This window comes from Oryx dammah, unplaced genomic scaffold (genome assembly GCF_014754425.2).
Source record: "Oryx dammah isolate SB20612 unplaced genomic scaffold, SCBI_Odam_1.1 HiC_scaffold_20, whole genome shotgun sequence".
In the NCBI taxonomy this organism is placed as follows: Eukaryota; Metazoa; Chordata; class Mammalia; order Artiodactyla; family Bovidae; genus Oryx; species Oryx dammah.
The window spans coordinates 66399111-66421736 of record NW_024070204.1 but is presented as its reverse complement, the minus strand read 5'-3'; the positions used below and the strand labels follow the sequence as shown (position 1 = coordinate 66421736).

At 42.2% G+C, this 22626-nt stretch overlaps 1 protein-coding gene across 2 annotated transcripts in view; it reads left to right on the top strand.

The window, feature by feature from the left end:
• Positions 1 to 1432: 1432 nt before the first annotated feature.
• Positions 1433 to 22626, top strand: part of CREBRF (CREB3 regulatory factor) — a 59063-nt gene continuing 37869 nt past the window's right edge. The window contains exon 1 of one of the 2 annotated variants that reach the window (XM_040262737.1): positions 1433 to 1571. The gene's annotated coding sequence lies outside the window, so the exon portion shown is untranslated. Of the gene's footprint in view, positions 1572 to 2011; positions 3112 to 22626 lie in introns of those variants that run through there. The other variant, XM_040262738.1, reaches the window with a different exon arrangement.

Here is a 22626-nt window from a genome sequence, read left to right as displayed (position 1 = left end):
AGGTAAATAATTTGTCCTGGTTCCCATACAGTAGAACAAGGTTTCAAACCCAGGTTGCTATTCAACCAGTACTTAATGACCATGTGCCAGGCATGAAAGGTAGATGTTTGAAGCTTATGGTCTATGAAAGTCTGATTCAAAAGTGTGGTTTTGACACTGACATTATTACTTCCCTGCTGCTGCTGCTGTGTCGCTTCAGTCGTGTCCGACTCTGTGCGACCCCGTAGACGGCAGCCCACCAGGCTCCCTCATCCCTGGGATTCTCCAGGCAAGAACACTGGAGTGGGTTGACATTTCCTTTTCCAATGCATGAAAGTGAAAAGTGAAAGTGAAGTCACTCAGTCGTGTCCGACTCTGTGCGACCCCATAGACGGCAGCCCACCAGGCTCCCCCGTCCCTGGGATTCTCCAGGCAAGAACACTGGAGTGGGTTACCATTTCCCTACATGTGTGCAAAGAGAAGCCACCTTCTTTTTAAAGGCAATTACTCCTAAGAGAAAACTGGCATCCTAAAGGAATCTGGCCAAGGATTTCTGTTCCCACATCCTCCTTTCCTTTTGCTTACTAAAATCACATTTCTGTACTGTGCTCAGAAGACAAATTCTGGGCCCTTAAGAAACATAAAGAGAAGCCTGGAAGCACAGGCTGTGATGACAGGACTGGGTTCTAGTCTCAGCTGGGTCATTTACAAGCTTCCTGACCTTGTGCAATAACTTAACTTTTCTGAACCTTAATTTCCCCGTCTAAAAAATTGGTATATTACCACTGAGTGTTATTATGAACAGATTTAGGGAACATACACACACATATATAAACACTCAGGTCAAAGTGTCATATAGGCTTGCCTAGGCGCTTCTAGTAGCATTCTGTATGTACAATTCTGTACATAACGCCGTTTTAAAGATGCACGAAATCCAGTGTCTGGAGCAAACGTGCGCAATAAGTTGGAAGAATGGACGACCAGCTGCAGGCAAGGTCAGTTTCTCACTGAATTAAGTGGTTCAGATGGGGTTGTTGTGGACATGCATAAAACACTGGATGCAATCAATCCCCCCTCCTAAATTAATGCTGTTTTCGTAGCTTCCCTCAAGTTTCAGAAACTTAAACTGTAAAATGGGCATACGGGCACTTCAGGCCTCGCCGCGTAGTTGTAATATTAGTATAATGCTGGACGTGAAAGTGAAAACAAACATCCCGGACAAACGCGAGTGTAGCTAAGTATCAGAGACGGCCCACGCCCACGGTGCAGCGGCAGGCTTAGCCCCCGCTCCGCCCCCTCTTCCTGGTTTTTCCCGGCAACCCGCCCCTCCCGCGTCATGTGATAGGGGTACTCTGTCAGCCCGAGCTTCTGATTGGCCAAGCCGCGGGGCGCTTCGCGATTGGCCCGAGGCCGGCGGGCCCCCGCCTCTCTCCTCCTCCTCGCCGCGGCCCACGTGAGGGGGGCGAGTCACGCGATTTCCGGGAACCCGTCAGGAAGGACATAAACAAAACAAACCCGAGGCAGCATGGAGAGGGGCCGCGGCCCCTGCAGTGGAACCAGACCCAGCGCCTGAGCCGCCCCCACACCCACAGGTGAGGTCCGCTGCCCTCGGCCCGGAGCCCGCAGGCGCCTGGGCTAGGGAACGAACCGGGCGGGGGGCGGAGGAGGGCCGCTGGCCTAAGAGGCGCCAGCGCCGAGGCTCTGGGCCGGGTCGGCACGGGGCGGGGACCGGGACTAGACCGAGTCTGGGGGCGCGCGGGCTGCAGGCTGCCGCCTGCCGGTCACGGGGACTCCGGCTCCCCTCCCCCACCCCCGGCCCGGGACGGTTATATAAAGCGCGGGGCATTGGTAGAGGGACCTACGGGCGGGCGGCAGGCTAGGCCAGGGGTGGGCAGTGCCGAGCGTCCGCCCTGCCAGGCCGCCTGGCCCTTTACTGCTGCCTCGGAGCCCGGGGCCGTGGCAGCCGGCAACCGGCCTGTCAGAGACGCTGGGGGGGGGGTGGGGCCGGGGAAGGGAGGGGAGGCGAGGCTGGCGGGGGAGGAGAGAGAGGGGCGTGTGAGGAAGGGCCGGGGCCACGAAGGTTGGAACCAGGCTGGCAGGAGACGAGGAGGCGCGGGCTGCGGCTGAGGGGGTCCAGGCAGGGGTGTCTCGGGGGTAGCCGCTCCCCCTTCTCGTCCCCGCCCCAGTGACTGCCGAGAGGGGCCTCCCTCCCGGGATTTGTTTATATGTCTTCTCAAAGCAGCTTGAAGCGGCTTGGAGGCGGAGCTTTCGGCACAGAGTGGCAGATGCCACCATCCAATGGAGCAGGCAGACGGAGGCAGACGCGCCAATGGGCTTGCGGGAGGCGGTGTGATGGGGACCCCCCCCCCCCATTGGTTAGGCTGTGTCGGGGGTGGGCCAGGTGGGGCGGCCATGTTAGATGGGAGGGGACCGGTGGCGGTGGGTCACTGAGAGGGGAGGAGACAGGGCAAAGGGCAAGGGAACCGGGCCGGGGGCGTTTCGGGTGTCCGAAGGCGAGTCCGAGGGGACGATGAAGTAGCTCAGGGGAGCCTGACCCCGACCCACCGCTCTCCCCACCCGAGCAGAGGAGGCAGGGAAGTACCGAGGGCAGTCTAGCCGCCCCTTGGGGATGGTTCCTGGGAGTAGATGGAGCTCAGTTTCTGGGTTCTCCCTCTTTATCGGCTTTAAGCTTCCTGACAAACCGGCCGCCAAACCCTATAATTGCCCTCCTTTAACCCAAGAAGGCAAACCTTTTTGCTGTTTCTGAGCGAGCTTGAGCCTTAAGACTGCCTTAAGAAGGTACTTGGATAACTAGCGGTCTGAATTTGTGCACCAGGCCCCGGATAGGAGGCAGTGAGGAGGAAGTTCTGTTTTTTTGGATTTTGCTCGGAGGAGACCAGGACTAGAAAAGCCGAGAAAGTTAAGGGCTGGGCGGGGTCTCCATTTTTTTCATCAGGATACCTTGTAAAGATCAGGCCCTTCGTGCTTGCCCTGGTCCTGATTGTAATTTGCCCCTCCTGCTTACATAAATTGATAGCCCTTAAATATACTTTCATGAGAAAACTGAGTCTTGAGAAAATTATTTAGGTTTGAAGGTTCTTTTAGGACTCTTGTCTTGCGATTACCCTGCAGGTGAGAAATAGGATCAAGATCTGACTTAATTCTTTTAAAAAAGCAAAAAATGAGACTTCTGTATAAATCTTGTGATTTATGGTAAACTGATTGTCACTTGGTTGTACTTTTAAATATTTTTTTCCCATTGTAATCCAAAATAGCTAGGAGAAACATCAAAGATGAAAGAGGAATGGTATGAGTAGTTAGAAAATCACTTATTTTACTTTATTTGTTTTATGATTATTTTGGCATCACGTCGGCCGTATTAGATCCTTAATTTAGTTCTATGTTAACATCACTTTACAACCTGTGACTCTCTTGGTATTCTCAAGGGTACCAGGCTGTTGATGGATCTTTGGTTAAACACTTAAACGGTCAGGAACATGCCTTGGGTATATCGTGAGGGACTATTCAAGAGTTGACTGTATTTATTTAGGAATTTACAGTTATCTCCTATTTTGTTAACTGGAGAAAAATAATTGGTAAATAAATGGTTTATCAATTTCTGTATTTGATATGATTGACTCACGGTTCTGTTAAGGATATATAAAAATGTAAATCCTGATTATTTGATAGACTTTGAGTTCTTAAATATAATTTTTATGACAAGTGAAAGTATTTGCTCGCCTTTTTTGTCTTATTCTAAGAATGGCAAATAGATTCAACAAGACTTATTTGGATATAACTTTTTTATGTGATTAATAAAGCATCTTTGGAATTTTTAGACTAATAAGCATAGAAGAGGCTAATATATCTAGAAGAAGAGATTACCTCCACTTACCATCCCATTCTCTGTCATGACAGGGGAAACAAACTTTTACAAAAACTCTGTCTTGGTTTACTAGTTTACTGTGTGTAGGTTCTTGGATGCAAGTGTAAGTAATGAAGGAATAATTAGTATGTCTCCTTGTGGTGGTGAGCTAAGTACAGTGACAGTGAAAGTACAGTGAGTTTGCATGTTGATTCTATTACTGTAGCAAAGTTTTAAAAGATTGTGAACTAAATCCACTGTTTGCTTTTACTTTTTTTTTTTTCACCGTTTGCTTTTAAAATTTAGTGTAGATTGACAACTACATGACTTTCAGTGATTCAGCAGAGGTTTCTTTCCGTGTGGGTTTGTACTTGGATATTTTGGGGACAAATCCTCTTTTACTATATTCAGTAGTTCAGCTTTCAGGGTAGATGAACTCTTAGACTGGACATAAATTTGTGAGATCATTGATTCTAATGATTCGAAGATAGAGTAACCTGTGCAGACTTTCTGTATAGGATGGAGTAGTAAATATTTACGCTTTGTCGGCCATGTAGTGTCTGTCACACCTACTCGGGTCTGCAGATTGTAGGATGAAAACAGCCATAGACAGTATGTTTGGGGCTATAATCCAGTAAAACTTTATTTATAAGAACAGGCTGTATTTGAATGCTGTAGTTTGTCTATCAACCCATGTTCCAAGACATCAGTCTCTGGGTTTTAAGTACTTGGATGTTAAGTTATTGCAACATATATAAACATGAACTTTGGGTAATATTTGGGCACTTGCAGAATGTATGTATCTCATGCCTTGAAGAATTTTTAGAGTAAGACCACATGTCTATGTTTTGTTCTACATTTTTATTTGCGAATAGATGTCTTCCTGAAAAACTGTTTAAAGCAAATGTTGGAATGTCAAGTCTTATTTATTTTAGAGATGCATTCTGATTGAAAAACAATCTGATTTTAAAATGTATCTAAGAACCTTAGTGTGTTAACTATTTGGAGAGAAGTTGGTCCAGTGAATAGATAACACACATAGATCTTATATATATCATACATGTAATTTGGGAGCCACATTGTTTGTTTTTGCCTGAGCTCTTTGTAGAATTACCTAATTAGGATAGGGTGCTTTTTCAAACCAGACCGCCGAAATGTAGGTTGCCGCCCCTCCCCTTCCTTGGAAAATATCAGGAGTGCTAAGTGCCCACCGAAGTGGAGATGCCATAACTAAAAATGTTACACAGGCAAGTACTTTTCTCATGTGTAGCTTTCCATTTTGTTTTTATGTAGTATTTCACCAGTCTTGTTGATTCGAACTGGATTTGAGGGTGAGCATGAGAATTTAGGAAAGAGAATATATTGACCTCTTAAAACCAAAAAGCATCCTGTGGCCTTCAATCTTGTTTCTAGTTCTGTTTAACTTATGTTTGCCTATGAGTGATTCAGTTTATTCATTTGTTAATGGTAAGGATTAGTGATTTTTTCTATCTCACAGAGGGCTATTGGGAAATTGTTAGTTATTCTCAAACTCTTGTACTTTGAATATGCTAATACTTTGGGTTTGCTTGAAACTGCCTAGCAAATCTGTATTTAATTTTCTTTCTCTTAGTGATTGCCTCTCCGTTTCTCTTTTATTAGGACTTTCTGCACTCTACAGTATTTCTCTACCTACTTAACAGCGAGCAACTTGAGGTCAGAGTCTTCCTCTTATTTCTGTATGCCCAGTGCCTAACACCTTTTAGTGTTTTTGAACTGCTTAAATAAATGAGTAGATTGCTAAAAACTTCTAGATAGAAGCCAGTGAAGTCAGTCTACTATTAGTAGAGACCTTGGGCTTTTCTTAGTTGGAAGGGAGTAATTAGTCCCCATCTGCTCATCAAACAAAAAGTCTACATGTTAAAATTGACCCTTTTTTGTAAGAAAAGCTAGTTCGATGATTTCTTTAAAATCCCTTTATTTTTCGTCGTTGTTGTTGTTGTTAGGTACATTCCATTAGTTAGACTCAAGTACTCCTTCCAAGAAAACAGCAACTAAAAACCTTGTTCTTTGTCCTGTGAATTTGTCATTAGCTCTTGGCACACTTGGTCTCTAGATGTTTGACAAATGTGAGCAAAATTTCTTACTTCTTAGATGTTTGGGATAATTATTCATCTATGTAGCAAGGGTCCCTTTAGGGAGAAATATGTAAAATCATTCTTGCTAATAAGTCTTTTATCCCAATGACTTGGGTTAGATGTGGAGAGAGTTTGATGCAGGGGACTGCAGTGGGCTTCCCAGATGACACAGTGGTAAGGAACCTGCCTGCCAGTGCAGGAGACACAAGAGACAAGGGTTTGATCCCTGGTTGGAAAGATCCCGAGGACGGCATGGAAGTTCACTCCAGTAGTCTTGCCTAGAGAGTCCCATAGACAAAGGAGCCTGGTGGACTATAGTTTATAGAGTCACAAAGAGTCAGAATTGAAGTGATTTAGCACACACGCAGTGGTACTTTGTGAATGCAATACCATCTCATTCCCATTGCTTGCTAAGCCTTGTAAGCCATTTCAGCAGTTCATGACATTTCTTCCAAAATTTGTGTTGGAAGTCTTCACCCCCAGCAGCCTTCTGAACTATTCATTTCCTCACTAATTTCCAGCAACTCTGATCATCCTGTCATTCTGTCCTTTGGACAACACCCAAACCATATTTACATGTTTTGTTACAAAGTCACGTTTTCACTTACTTATCTTTGGGTATTGTTGACGTTGACAAGTTTCTCGTGAGAGCATCTTGAGCTTGCTGTTTTCTGTCCTTCAGTTTCCTTCAGATTCCTTGTGGAACACTTAACGCTTTCTTCCAAGTAATGTTTTGTTTTGGCAAACTGAAGCTCCTCCTTTTATTTTGTAGATAAATTTCCTACTTTGAATGCTACACGCTATTCCTGGTGCAATTTTCCTTCTGTTTTATATGTGCCATTCATTGAGAAATGAAAACAAAAATGCCCTGTGACCATTTAGGGAGACACTGGTGGTAAGGTAGATGTACTCTTGTTTGAAAGATACACTGTGCTCCTTTCTTTGGCTGTACTGTGTGGCTTGTATGATCTTAGTTCCCTGACCACAGATTGTACTGGGGCCCTTGGCAGTGAAAGCACCAAGTCCTAACTCCTGGAACACCAGGGGATTCCCTCACTGTACCCTTTAAACAGAAAAGCTTCAAGCATCCTGCTTTAAGACTTGTGGAAGACTTACTAGTTTAATCACAAAGTCGTGTCCTACTCTTTGCAACCCCGTGGACTGTAGCCCGCCAGGCTCCTCTGTCCATGGAATTCTCCAGGCAAGAATCCTGGGGTGCGTTGCCATTTTCTTCTCCAGGGTATCTTCCCGACCCAGGAATCATACCTGCATCTCCTGCTTGGCAGGCAGATTCTTTACCACTGAGTCACCTGGGAATCGTAAAAGACTACGTGGACTTTATAGTTTTTCAAACTGCTCTTTAGTAAGGGTTTCATTCTTGCTACTGACTCCTCTGCTGGAGTTGCCCATAGACTAGTAGAGGACACAGATATTACAGTTCAACATTATGGTGTTTAGAACAACGTGGATCCTGCCTGGAAAAGTTGGAAAAGCTTCCCAGACAAGATGACATTTAAACTGGGATTTGAAGATGAGTGAAAGAAGTCAAGAGAAGTTGAAGGATGTACAAGATGTATGGAGTGGGGTTGGGTATGCGCAGACTTCGGCAGAGGCAGAGGCAGAAACAGGAGAGGAAGGGGCTACTTTGTGGGATTCAGGGGGGAAGAACTCTCCTGCTCTCCCTTCCCTCTGATTCCTCTGGTCTGCGTTCCTCTGCCAGGCCTCTGTTCTCTTGTGCTCTGACTTTGGTCTCTTTTTCCCTGGTTTTTAGTTTTCCTTTTCGCCCCTCATCAAGGCCTGACATGCCTCCCTTGTTCTGTTTTCTCATCTGTGGGCACCAGGTACCTTTATTCTGACGCAGTGTATCCCTTACCTTTACTTCGTCTACTTGCCTCCATCCCTTCCTTTACTCTCTTTAGGTTCCTTTTTCTTCCTTTTCTTTTTGCTCTGTTTGAAAAGAAAACAAAAATTCTTTCACAGTACTGTTAATTTTGCATATAAAGAGCAGTAAATGTCTGAGTTGATTCCCTCTTGGGAAATCTTGTGTGATCAACTTGCCTTTGATACTTATCCAGGTACTAATTATTCATTTCTGTGAATTTCCTTTTTTGAAGTATTTTTCCTTTATATTCAGAGATGCCTGTTCTCATAGGCTACAGTGCAGAATATTACTACTTACATTCTGTGTTTTTTACTTATGTGCCTTAAACTTGTTCTGTGACGAGACCCAATTCAGATCTCACCTTTTCCTGAAATTTTCCCAAACTTTCCAAGGTAGAGATAGTAGTACTCTTCTATCTAGTTTTATAGTATTTTTTGAATGCCTCTTTTAGAACTAGCTTTATTGAGGTACAGGTTTTATAAATTCACTCAATTTTTCGTTTTGACAAATGTGTGCAGTTATTTAACCTCCTCTACAGTCATGATGTGGAATATTTCCATCACCACAGAAAGTTCCTTCATGCCGCTCTTCACTCCAGCCACAATTACTGTTTACTTGCTGTCACCACAGTTTGTTCGTTTTTGTAATTTCATATAAGTACAGTCATAGAATCTGTTGTCTTATGAGTCTTGACTGCTTTTACTTAATGCTTTTGAGAGTTATTCATGTTGTTTCAAGTATCAGCTGAGTACTTGTTATCATATGGATATAGCATATGATATATGGTCTGTCCATTTACCAGTCGATGGATATCTTGGCTGCTTTCAGATTTTAGGTTATTGCAAATAAAGATGCTATAGACATTCCTGTATAGTTCTTTTAAATACCTGTTTTCACATTACATTTCACCTGGAGGTAGAGTTGCGAAATGATTAAGAACTTAAGAAAGTCCTGGAGTTAGCTATACTCAACAAACAGGCTTTTTGCCAACTGTGGTTTTGAGGGGTTTCCCCAGTGGCACCTAGTGGTAAAGAAGCCGCCTGCCAGTGCAGGAGACATTAGAGATGGGGGTTCGTTCCGTGGGCCAGGAAGATCCCTTGGAGGAGGGCATGGCAACCCACTCCAGTATTCTTGCCTGGAGAATCCCCGTGGACAGCAGAGTCTGGCAGGCCAGAGTCCATGGGGTCCCTTTTAGTTGGACATGACTGAAGCAACGTAGCTTGCGTGCCTGTCGTTTTGAGAATCTTGAAGATTTCCCACCTGTAAGATGGGACTGGATGGCGACTGGAGCAGCTGGGAAGCACAGGCCGGTGCCAGGTGAAGGCTCTCCACTCCGGGCCAGGTGGTCTTGCTGGGAGTGTGTGCCCAGTGTTGGCAGGTCTGTTTTTCCTCAAGAGAGTGGTATTTGATAACAGGATACAGAGGTTTTATATGAAATTTCCAATTGAAGTTCTGACAGTTTTAACTTTTTATGAACACTGCTGTGTTGGCTGAACAAAATCCATAGGTGGGCATTGATTTATGGCTGTGATTCAGTTTGAGAACTTTGCTTTAAATTTTCAGTTTTTTGAGAATTCCCCAGTAGTTCAATGGTTAGGTCTCAGTACTTTCACTGTCAACATCGAGGTTCAGTCCCTGGTTGGGGAACTAAGAACCTACAAGCCACACAGCCAAACAAAAATGAACAAAGAAAGAAGCAACTTCAGTTTTTGTCTCTTGTTTTAAATTGTGCATACTCTTAGTAGAGTATACTTATTAGGCTCTTGTTACCTTGTTTTATACCTTAGCACAGTAACTTGCTGGTTTCCCAAACTCCCAAGTTAAAAACTATTAAGTTACTGTAAATGAATTTTCTTCTTTACTCTCCTTGGGGGGGATGTAAGAATTATGAGTGTCTAATGGAAGAATGGGACCGGGTTCTGGTTACTCTTTGTATTTCTCTGCTGTTAGCTGCTGATTCTATTCAAAGCTATGTTTTCTCAGCAGTTGGGATAGTCTACCTCCTTTGTTTTGATTTATTCTGAACCTTGTTGAGACAAGTGTAGTATAGATTAAACTGTATGTATATGTGTGTGTGTGCTTCAGAAACTGTGTAAGGTCTTTTAAGTACAAAGATAAGTTGTGTATAAATCTATTCCCTTGAGTTACTCAGACTCTTTGGTGAAGCCAGTATAAATGACTATAAAAAGAGGTAAATTGTATGTGATTTTCTGAAGAATAAAAGCAATAATCTCTCAGAAGAAGCCCTTTTCCTTGTAATTTTTTCTCCAGTTCTTTATTGTGTACAGAGATGACTAGTTTGCAAGTTTATGAACTACTTTGTGAATCCAAAGATTGTTTTGCTGATTAAACCAGCATAATGAACATTTCACCCTCATAAAGCGGGAGTGAGGGTGTTAAATGACCTGTGTTGCCTGCATATCCTGTATTCACCCTAGTTTCAGGCAGTTGGGTTTGTGATAATTAAGTTTGGAATTCAAGTTAGGATTCCATGTTGAATTTAGGTTTGTATATTTAGTAGCAGCCATATCCAAGGAACATCTTATACCAAGAAAGGAATCAGAAAACAAAAAATAGCCGTTGTTTATTGAGTGTCTGTTTTGTGCCAGGGCTAGATTCTTTACATATTATCATGAATCACAGTATCCCTGGGGAATTCTTGTATTTACAGATAAGACAGGTGAGAATGTGGAACAAAATCCCAAATACTCAGTTTTAAAGCAGAACTTTGTATCTTGAATCTAGAGTTTGCTTCTCATTTTGTTGTGATTATTTAGTCACTTAGTCATGTTGGACTCTTTTGCAGTTCCGTGAACTGTAGCTTGCCAGGCTCCTGTGTCCAAGGGATTTCCCAGGCAGGAATACTGGAATGGGTTGCCATTTCCTTCTCCAGGAAATCTTCCCAGGGATTGAACCCACATCTCTTGCTTGGCCAGTAGATTCTTCACTGCTGAGCTACCAGGGAAGCCCTTTTGGGAGTAGTGGGGCCAGAGAGGCAGCCACCATTTCTCAGTGTAGAAAGGAAGACTGCAAAACTGTATTCACAACCTCTGTAGCCCCTGGGCCCTAACCTATGTACCTTTATAGTCCTGAGCCAGTGGCATATAATAGCCCATTTCACACTAGGAAGGAATTTGAAGGGAATTTAAAAACTGCCTCTAGTGTATATACATTCATGCTACTTTTGAAAAGCATCAGCTCTGAGAAGGGAGTGAGGAGATAATAAGTTTTGAGGAAGGGCCCAGATCTCTGATTACAAGAGCACCGGCACTATTAGGGTCAGCCCCAAGCGGATGTTTCCCTGACACACTGCTGCGTGGCTCGAGTGTGCTCTCACGGGCACTGCTGGTTTTGTGCTGCTACATTTAATTGTATTGGTTTTTTTTATGTTTTGTAGATTTTTGCAGAATAGCTCAGAAAGTGAAATGATTCCAGTGTTGAACCTGAATAAAATATTTGTCTTAGCTAAAAATGTGTGTGTGTGAGAAAAAGCAAAGGAGAGAGAACAGTGTAACATGTTATTAGTCTAGTGCCTGGATTCAGTTGGTTTAAATAAGTTTTAATCCTATTCTTTCCTCTATCCTCTCCTCCCTAGACAAAAATTATTTAATATCTTTAAAATTGCCTGAAATTTGAACAGTACTTTTCCTGGAAATTAAAAAAAAATTGAGTGGTTCAAGACTCAAATTAACAAGCTTGTAGAAGCTTGTACAAGATACTGCGGAGCGCATGAAAGATGCTTAATAAATATATATTGGATGACTTCTTTCTAATGTCCTCTTTCTATATGAAGAATGACACACCTCTGACTCCTTATCTAGAATGACCTATGGTCTTAGGAGATTTCCTATTCATGGAACTCTTGTCTGGATGCTTGTGCTAAGCAAAGCATTACTCTTGACGCTGCAGTAATAGACATGAGATATAATAGTCATTCTTAAAGATTTTACAATCTCTGATAGAAAAGGCAAGCATTTGGGAGGAGAAAGAGGAAAAACATAAGCAAAGGCATGAAAAGCCAGAGTCTCACTGCTGGAGATCCTTAGTGAAGCGGGATTGTAAGTGAGGATTTGGGGGAGATTGTTAAGATTAAGCTGATACTAATGTTATATTTATTAGAGAGGGGTGGAAGTTCGGGTATTGAAAGATAGTTTCTTTGTGTCTGAGTATTTTGAACATTATCAGGAAGATAGTTAGTTGCTGAAAACTTACCAGCACATTGCTAATATGATGTGGTAGTTTAGGGAGAATAATTTGATAATGGAGCATAAGAAGGGGAGAGAGGGAAAGGTTGGAAGCAAAGAGATCTGTAGGGCAATTATTGGGACAGTAGAAAATGATAAGGTTCCAAGCTGGGGTTGAGAAAGCGGGAAAGGCAAAGTCAGACAGGTACATGCGTCCTCTGTTCAAGGTTAAATTGTCGGTATATTCTTTTTTTTTTTTTTTTTTAGTGTGTGTGTGTGCGTGTGTGTGCGTGTGTGCGCGCGCGTGCGTGCGTGCGTGCTGCTAAGTTGCTTCAGTCGTGTCTGACTCAGTGCGACCCCAGAGACGGCAGCCCACCAGGCTCCCCCATCCCTGGGATTCTCCAGGCAAGAACACTGGAGTGGGTTGCCATTTCCTTCTCCAGTGCGTGAAAAGTGAAAGTGAAGTCGCTCAATCATGTCCAACTCTTAGCGACCCCATGGACTGCAGCCTACCAGGCTCCTCCGTCCATGGGATTCTTCAGGCAAGGGTACTAGAGTGGGGTGCCGTTGCCTTCTCCACGGTATATTCTTAATAAAGAGGCTGAGGTCATTTAAAACACAGCAAGTGGGGAGGAGGAAGAAGAGAGTCAAGGCTGAGATCAGTGTTACATGCCTGAATGCCTGATAATGGTGGTACTACTGACAGAATAAATGTTTGAGTGGGGAGGTGGCATGTTGTGTCTGAGGTCATGGGCTGTAAGTGATCCAGGAAAATACCTGGGTCTCAGATAGTAGAGATGGTTCACTGGTGTGTTTAGGTTGGAGACACAGATTTGGGAGTCCTCTGGAGATGACCTTTGAGGTGTTGACGATAGAGACAGTCCGATAGATTTGCACAGAGGCATCCATTTACTGAGTGGCCTTGGGCAACTCTGATCTTTGGTGAACCTTTCAAAGCAGAGTCCGCCGGTTGGGCAGAGCGTGAGGGTGCTGCTCAACACTCACGCTGATCACTCCACCAAGCTGTGTTCAGTGACACGGCGTAGTAGTGTGCTTCGTAATCTGTGAGCAGTAGCACCAAACAGAAACTGAGCGTTTGTCACCAGCTGTCAAGGGCGGCTGTGGTTAGAAATTCATTCTTCGGTTCTGTCTAAAACCATCCCACATTTTTATTCTTATGGTCCAAACAACTTAATTGGCAGGTATGAAGACTGCAGAAAAACCTAGTATTTTATAGTTGATGGTTTTCAGAAATAAAAACTCTTCTCATTCGACTCACACTGAAAGAAACCTGCCTTAATAGTCTGTCTTATTGGTTCCGAAAGTGGCTTAAATACGCTCTTGTGCATTGTCTCTGGTTATCGTTGAGCCAGAGTTTGGGGAGTGACAGGATGAGATGATTGGATGGCATCACTGACTCAGTGGCCATGAGTCTGAGCAAACTCTGGGAGATAGGGAAGGCCCGGGAAGCCTGGTGTGCTGCAGTTCATGGGGTTGCAAAGAGTCAGACATGACTTAGCAACTGAACAACAACAAAGATTTTGGAAAGGAATAAAATTCTCTGAGAAGGCTTGTGTCTTTCTCTAAGACAGCATTCCAAGGAGAGATCACTTTTGAGATTTAGTATATTTTCTTAGCTCCTCAGGATTTTCAGGAAAACATGGTTTTAACTGTTTTACTTAATTAAAGTGTTGTGACCAACCTGATTTACCTCCTTATTTTTAGAATTCTGAGTGTGAGGATAAAAGGAGACTATTGGGCTGCCCAGGGATGAGGAGTTCACAAGGTGTTATGACTGGAGGATCACATCCCGACTGGATTAACATCTGTTTAGGATAACCATCTAGTTTGAAATTTGCTTGCTTGTTTCTCAAATGTTGGACTCTAGAGAGCTGCTGTTGAAGGGTAGAAGGGAGTGACAGGTTCATAGGATTTACACGATGTGATGAAGGGAGAACACAGCCCCCACATTTTCTAGTCAGCCTCTGCGTCCTCAATGGTTTGGTGACTGGTAAAACAGCTTGACTTAGTAAGCCTCTGCAGGTCTGTTTTGTTCAACTCTTGCTAAGTAGTTTTCTAAAGGAAAAGAATTGTTGAGTGGGGCATTTGAAGTGTAGCAGTTTGGATGGAATGTGTGGCGGTCTTTCCTTCCTCCCTCTCCCCCTTCCCTTTCTTTCATCTTGGGGATTAAATCACAGGGGAAATGATTTATTTAAATTAGCAGTCAGGATGATTACCACCTACAGAGAGAGAACCCAAGAACTCTGCCACATGAAAGAAATGATGAACATAAACTAGCAGCATTTAGGAACGATCAAAATAAACCATGATATATAAATTATATAACAGTATAAATGTGATGGCCTTTGTTACCACAAACATTGTTTAAAAAATTTTCCTAGTGGGGAATTACCTGGCAGTCATTAGGACTCTGTGCTTCCACTGCAGGAAGCATAGGTTCAATCCCTGGTCAGGGAACAAAGATCCTGTAAACTGTGTGTGGTGATAATCATAAAATTTTGGCTTGTGGTAAAGTAAACATTAATTTTACCATTTAAACCATATTGTGTACAATTCAGTGGCATTTAAATGCATTGACAATTTTGTGTAACCATCACCACTGTTCTGAAATATCTAGAATATTTTCATCACCCCAAACAGAAATTCTTTACCCAGTAAATAATCACTCTCCCAGCCTCTGGTAGCCTCTCTCCTTTCTGTCTCCGTGAATTTCCCTATCCTGGTACTTCATTTAAGTGCACTCGCATGATATTTGTCTTGTGTGTCTGATTTGTTTCACTTAGCACGCTGCTTGCAAAGCTCATCCACTTTGTAGCATGTATCAGAAGGGCACTCCTGTTCTGGCTGAATAGTGCTCCACTGTGTGCATCTGTTATTTCTTCCTTTTCGCTCTTGTGAATAATGCTGCTGTGAATATGGGTGTGCATGTATCTGTTTGAGCTCCTGCTTTCGATTTCTTTGGGTGTGTATCCAGACGTGGAGTTTCCAGATCAGATAGTAATTCTGTGTTTAACTTTTTGAGGAATTACTAAACTGTTTCTCAGCTGTACTGTTTTACATTTCCATCAGCAGCGCGCAGCATTTCTGATTTTTCCATATCCTCACCAACACTTGTTATTTTCCATTATTTGGCTGTTAACCATCCTGGATGGGTGTATCAAACTTTTTAACATCTACTTTGATGATTCAGGCGTGCTGCTTACCATTGTGAGGAACTGGTTTCTTCAAGATAATAAAAAAGAGCCGTGGCCTAAGTTGGTGCCACATAGAAGGGGACCTCTAGGGACTCTAACCATCATATACAGTATCGGCCTATTGATAGGGATTTTCATTTAGAAAGCAATTTTTATTTCTCTTGCCTGGAGAAGGAAATGGCAACCCTCTCCCATTATTCTTGCCTGGGAAATCCCATGAGCAGAGGAGCCTGGTGGGCTACTGTCCATGGGGTCGCAAAGAGCCAGATGTGACTTAGTGACTAAACAACAATATTTTTCTCTGTGTCAACTTTTTTTTAATATGTGGTCTCTTAGGAATTAGCTGGTACCCTCAGATTGGGAAGGGGCACAATTTAGGAGCTCTTGGATATGTGTGAGCTGCCTGGGTCACCCTAGTCAGCTCTTGGGGTTTGGCTTTTAAAGTTTGGATTAGTGTTGTGAGCAGTCTCGAGAATGAACCTTTACATGAAGTCTTCTGACCTTTCCTGTCATCCTGCTTGACCTTTCACTTTGCCTAATGAACATAGTAAGCCTCAATGTATATTCAAATAGAAAACCAGAAAAGCTTAGGGTGGGATCTGGTGGGGAGGGCCATGAAAGAGATCGAAGCTGTGACTGTCTTCAAGTGGTACTGTTGCTGCTTATAAATAAATCATTTGGCCCATCTCATTGCTTTAGAGAAGTCAGCTCAGTTGCCCAATCGTGTCTGATTCTTTGCGACCCATGGACTGCAGCACGCCAGGCTTCCCTGTCCATCACCAACTCCCAGAGCTTGCTCAAACTTATGTCCATTGAGTCCGTGATGTCCCCTTCTCCTCCTGCCTTCAGTCTTTCCCAGCATCAGAGTCTTTTCCAATGAGTCAGTTCTTCGCATCAGGTGGCCAAAATATTGGAGCTTCAGCTTCAGCATCAGTCCTTCCAGTGAATTTTCAGGACTCATTTCTTTTAGGATTGACTGGTTGGATCTCCTTGCAGTCCAAGGGACTCTCAAGAGTCTTCTCCAACACCACAGTTCAAAAGTATCAATTCTTTGGCACTCAGCTTTCTCTGGTTCAACTCACATCCATACATGATTACTGGAAAAAACCATAGCTTTGACTAGATGGACCTTTGTTGGCAAAGTAATGTCTCTGCTTTTTAATATGCTGTCTAGGTTGGTCATAGCTTTTCTTCCAAGGAGCAAGTGTCTTTTAATTTCATGGCTGCAGTCACCATCTGCAGTGATTTTGGAGCCCAAGAAAATAAAGTCTGTCACTCTTTCCATTGTTTACCCATCTATTTGCCATGAAGTGATGGGACCAGATGCCATGATCTTAGTGTTTTAAATGTTGAGTTTTAAGCCAGTTTTTTCACTCTCCTCTTTCACTTTCATCAAGAGGATCTTCACTTCCTCTTTGCTTTCTGCCATAAGGGTGATGTCATCTGCATATCTGAGGTTATTGATATTTCTCCTGGCAGTCTTGATTCTAGCTTGTACTTCATCCAGCCCGGTATTTCACATGATGTACTCTGCATAGAAGTAAAGTAAGCAGAGTGACAATATAGCCTCGATGTACTTCTTTCCCAATCTGGAACCAGTTCATTGTTCCATGTCAGGTTCTAACTGTTGCTTCTTGACCTGCATGCAGATTTCTCAGGGGGCAGGTCAGGTGGTCTGGTAGTCCCATCTCTTTCAGAATTTCCCACAGTTTGTTATGATCCACACAGTCAAAGGCTTTGGTGTAATCAATAAAACAGAAGTACATGTTTTTCTGTAACTTTCTTGCTTTTTCAATGATCCAGCGGATGTTGGCAATTTGATCTCTGGTTCCTCTGCGTTTTCTAAATCCAGCTTGAATATCCGAAAGTTCTCCATTCACATACTGTTTGGAAGCCTTGTTTGGAGAATTTTCAGCATTACTTTGTTAGCATGTGAGATGAGTGCAATGGTGTGGTAATTGAACATTCTTCAGCATTGTTTTCTTTGGGACTGGAATGAAAGCTGACCTTTTCCAGTCCTGTGGCCACTGCTGAGTTTTCCAAATTTGCTGACATACTGAGTGCAGCACTTTCACAGCAGCATCTTTTAGGATGATGCTTTAGAAAAGTAGTTCTCTGTTACTGAAGTATCTTCCTGCACCTAGGAGCTCTTGTTGAATAGTCTTGGATGAGCCCAAGTACAGAAGATCTATTGGTAAATATTATTTCTGATGGACTACAGTTCTCTCTCTTGAAAGACTCATAAAACTGCACTGGGGACTAGTGAGCTAGAGCTGTGAATGAGGAAGTAATAACTAGGGAGTTAATTTAGCCTCTCCCTTAGCTGTCATTGTTGGGTTTTCGTTTCTTTCTGGTGTAACCACCAGTCCTTGAGGTCAGCTTGAGGGCAGGGTGGAGGATTTTATGATCAAATAAGTTTGAGAAAGGAGATCTGCTCTTTTCATCTGTTGGTGATATATAATGCATATTAGAAGTTAGTATCTTAAAGCTTCCGAGAGATTCTGCATTAAAGGCAGTGTAACAGCTTTAACATGATATTTTCCTAACCTCACAACACTTCTGTTGGGCAACTGTTTAAAATTCTTAGGAACAAATATTCTTTAGGTCAGACATTTGGAAATGATCATTAACTTTTTACATGCTTTAATATCAAAAACTTTGAGTAGAATATGGATATTCTTGAGCCCACAGAAGTCTTCCCCCAGAAGCATGTTACTGCACCCTCCTCCTCAGTGTTATTTGGCTATCTAATGTGCCTTTTGTATATGACTCCTTGGTATAGGAGGTAGTTTTGGAGCAGTGTGTCATTATGGAAGATTCTGTTTAATGGTAACTGCTGTAGAAGCCCTTATTCTTTTTTTTTTTTCTCTTGCAGCTTTGGTTGGGGAGTTTGTCTCTTCTTGGTTGTTTCACAATAGATGTTTGGAACAGTACCAAGCATTTTTGTGAAATGGGTGCGAAATGTTGGGGATGAGGATAGTTGGTATTGTGAGCTTGAGTCATCAGTTTTAGAGATTGGGTGAGTTTATTGTCACTATAAAGGTCCTGCTGCTTGAGGTAGAATTCACCCACGTCTCATCTCTTGCCTGGAAAATCCCATGGACGGAGGAGCCTGGTGGGCTACAGTCCATGGGATTGCGAAGAGTCGGACATGACTGAGCGACTTCACTTTCACTTTTCACTTTCATGCATTGGAGAAAGAAATAGCAACCCACTCCAGTGTTCTTGCCTGGAGAATCCTAGGGACAGAGGAGCATGGTAGGCTGCCGTCTGTGGGGTCGCACAGAGTCGGACACAACTGAAGCGACTTAGCAGTAGTAGCAGCAAGAGACTAGGAGGAGCAACTAAAGACTTTTTTCCCAGGAGAACGAGCTCCATTCTCTGCATAGTGGATACCCTGTCTTTGGGAATTGGTGTCTTTAAAATATACAGCCTTGTTGCTAACAGCTGTCACAGATGTTGAGTTTCTGAGCTGGACTAGCTATGGGAGAAAATAATGCATTGGCAAAATATACCTGTTGATAATAATCACCTTTCAGATCTATTTCATTACTACATCTTAATTTATCATTTAATTCTCATAACATCTCTATTACATAGTTAAGAGAGAATAATTGTAATTCCTCAGTCTGGGAGATAAGAAATAGCAACTTATTCTAATTCATAAGGCTATTTAGTTTTTTTAAATTCAAATATAGTTAATGTGTAGTACTATATTAGTTTCAAGTGTACAGCAAAGAGATTCAGTTAAACACACATATGTATCTACATACACACACACACATATATATATATGTATTCTTTTTCAGGTTCGTTTCCCTTATAGGTTATTATGAATACTGAGCATGGTTCCCCATGCTCTTTAGTAGGCCCTTGTTGGTTATATACTTTATATGTAATAGTGTATATGTTAATCCCAGACTCCTAATTCATCTCCCCCACCTCCCTTTGGTGACCAAAAGTCTGCTTTCTATGTCTGTGAGTTCATTTCTGTTTTGTAAATAAGCTCATTTGTATAATTTCTTTAGATTCCAGAAATAAGCTATATTATACAGTTCTTCTTTCTCTATCTGGGATACTTCACTCAATATGATAATCTCTAAGTCTATTGATGTTGCTGCAGATGTCATCATTTCATTATTTTTTATGGCTGAGTAATATTCCATTGTATATGACATCTTTATCCATTCCTCTTGTCAGTGGACATTGAAGTTGCCTTCATGTCTTGACGACTGTAAATAGTGATGCAGTGAATGTTGTGGTGCATGTATATTTCAAATTAGAGTTTTCTCCAGATATGCACCCAAGAATGGGATTATAGGATCATATGATTGCTCTGTTTTTAGTTTTTTAAGGAATCTCCATGCTATTCACCATAATGTTTGCACCAGTTTACATTCCCACCAGCAATATATGAGAGTTCCTTTTTCTCCATAACCTCTTTGGCATTTCTTGTTTGTAGATTTTTTTTTAATGATGATCATTCTGACTGGCATGAAGTGATACTTAATTGTAGTTTTGATATGCATTTCTTTAATAATTAGCATCTTTCATGTGCATCATGGCTAGCCGTATGTTTTCTTTGGAGAAGTGTCCATTTAGATCTTCTGCCTAATTTTTGATTGGGTTGGTTGGTTTTTGATATTAAGCTGTCTGAGCTGTTTGTATGTTTTGGAGAGTAATCCTTTGTTGATAGTATTGTTTCCAAATGTTTTCTCCCAGGTCCTCAGTTGTCTTCTTTGTTTATGGTTTCCTTTGCTGTGCGAAAGCTTTTAAATTTAGTTGTGTGTGTGCGCTGAGTCTTTCAGTTGTGTTCGAGTCTTTGTGACCCCATGGATTGTAGCCTGCCAGCCTCCTCTGTCCATGAGATTTCCCAGACAGGAATACTGGTGTGGGTTGCCATTTCCTTTTCCAGGGGGTCTTCCCAATCCAAGTATCGAACCAGAGGCTCTTCTGCAGCTCCTCCATCGATAGGCGGATTCTATTTTTGTTTTTATTTCCATTACTCTAGGAGATGAGTCCCCCCCAAAATCACTGTAATTTATTTCAGAGTGTTCTGCCTGTGTTTTCCTCTAGGGAGTTTACAATATCTGGCTTTAACATTTAGGTCTTTAATCCATTTTGAGTGGATTATTTTATTCTGTATGGTGTTAGAGAATGTTCTAATTTCATTCTTTCACATGAAGTTTTCACAGCACCACTTAGAGACTGTCTCTTCTTCGTTGTATGTGCTTGCCTCCTTTGTCATAGACCGTAAGTGTGTGGGTTTATTTCTGGGCCTTCTGTCCTGTTCCATTGAGCTGTGTGTCTTGTTTTTGTGTCAGTGCCATCCTGTTCTGATTACTGTGACTTTAAAGTAGTCTGAAGAGTATGATTCCTCCAGCTCCATTCTTCTTTCTCAAGATTATTTTGGCTACTCAGGGTCTTTTGTGTTTCCATACAGATTTAAAAAAATTTTTTTGTTCCAGTTCTGTGAATTTGATGGGGATTTCTTTGAAATCTGTAGATTGCCTTTGGTAGTATGGTCATTTAAATAATATTGATTTTTCTAGTTCAAGAACATGGTATATCTTTTTCATCTGTGTCATCTTCAGTTTCTTTCATTAACATTTTATAGTTTTTGGAGTCCTGGTGTTTTGTCTCCTTAGGTAGGCTTATTCCTAGGTATTTAATTCTTTTTGACATGATTGTAAATGGGATTGTTTCCTTAATTTCTCTTTCTGATATTTCTTTGTTAGTATTCAGAAATGGAACGGGTTTCTGTATATTAATTTTGTGTTCAGCAACTTTACCAAATTCATGGATGAGCTCTAGTAGTTTTCTACTACTAGATTGCCAGGAGAAATATCAACCACCTCAGATAAGCAGATGATAACACCCTTATGGCAGAAAGTGAAGAGGAACTAAAGAGCCTCTTGATGAAGGTGAAAGAGGAGAGTGAAAAAGCTGGTTTAAAACTCAACATTACAAAAACTAGGATCATGGTATCTGGTCCCATCACTTCATGGCAAAGGGTAGATGGGGAAACAATGGACAGATTTTATTTTCTTGGGTTCTAAAATCACTGCAGATGGTGACTGCAGCCATGAAATTAAAAGAAACTTGCTCTTTGGAAGAAAAGCTGTTACAAACCTATACAGCATATTAAAAGCAGAGACATTACTTTGCCGACAAAGGTCCATCTAGTCAAAGCTATGGTTTTTCCAGTAGTCACATATGGATGTGAGAGTTGGACCAAAAAGAAAGCTGAGCACTAAAGAATTTATGGTTTTGAACTGTGGTGTTGGAGTAGACTCTTGAGAAGTCCCTTGGACTGCAAGGAGATCAAACCAATCAATCCTAAATTAAGTCAATCCTACTCATTGGAAGGACTGATGCTGAAGCTCCAATATTTTGGCCACCTGATGCGAAGAACTGACTCATTGGAAAAGACCCTGATGCTGGGGAAGATGGAAGGCAGGAGGAGGCGAGGACGACAGAGGATGAGATGGTTGGATGGCATCACCGACTCAAATGGAGATGAGTTTGAGCAAGCTGTGGGAGTTGGTGATGGACAGGGAAGCATGGCATGCTGCAGTCCATGGGGTGGCAGAGTTGGATACGGCTGAGCAACTGAACAACAATAACAGCAATGCATCCTTTAAGAGTGAAATCTCTATTTCCCTGGGAAGCTTCTACAATTAGCTCTGCTGGTCTTCAAAGCTAAATGCTCTAGACGCTCCTCTACCTGGTGCCAGATCCCAAGGCTGGGGTCCCTGATGTGGGGCTTAGAACTCTGGCTCCTGTAGGGGAATCTCTGTAAGGTAATCATTCTCCAGTTTGTGGTTGGCCAATCTCAGGGATATGGAATTTGATTATATTGCAAGTCTGCTCCTTGTACTGATCTCATGGTGGTTTTCTGTCTTTATGTCTTTAGCTGTTGAGGATCTTTTCTGGTGGGTTTCAGTCTTTTTCAGCAGTGTTTGTTCTGCAGATTGTTGTGGGTTTGGTGTGCTTATGAGAGATGGTGAATTTAGGTTCCTTCTACTCTGACGTCTTGGTCACTCTCCTATTTAATTATGGAAGCAAAACTGGAATCCAAGCCTCTTGTCTCCCAAACAAATGCTCTTTTTGCTAATGCATTGACAAGTTTCTTCTGCTGCCATGTGTTTAAAATAACATTTTAAATGAATATTTGTATTCATATGGAAGTTTTATAGCTTCCCTGGTGGCTCAGATGGTAAAAGAGCCCAACAAATGGTGGCTCAGATGGTTAAAAAAAAAAAAAAAAGGAAATTTTTATGGCTTAGAAAATTTGGTAGCCAGGAATAATATTACTTACTTTCTAGAGATGAAGAAAATGAAGTTTAGAAAGATTGACCTACCCAATGTTGTAGAGTTTTCA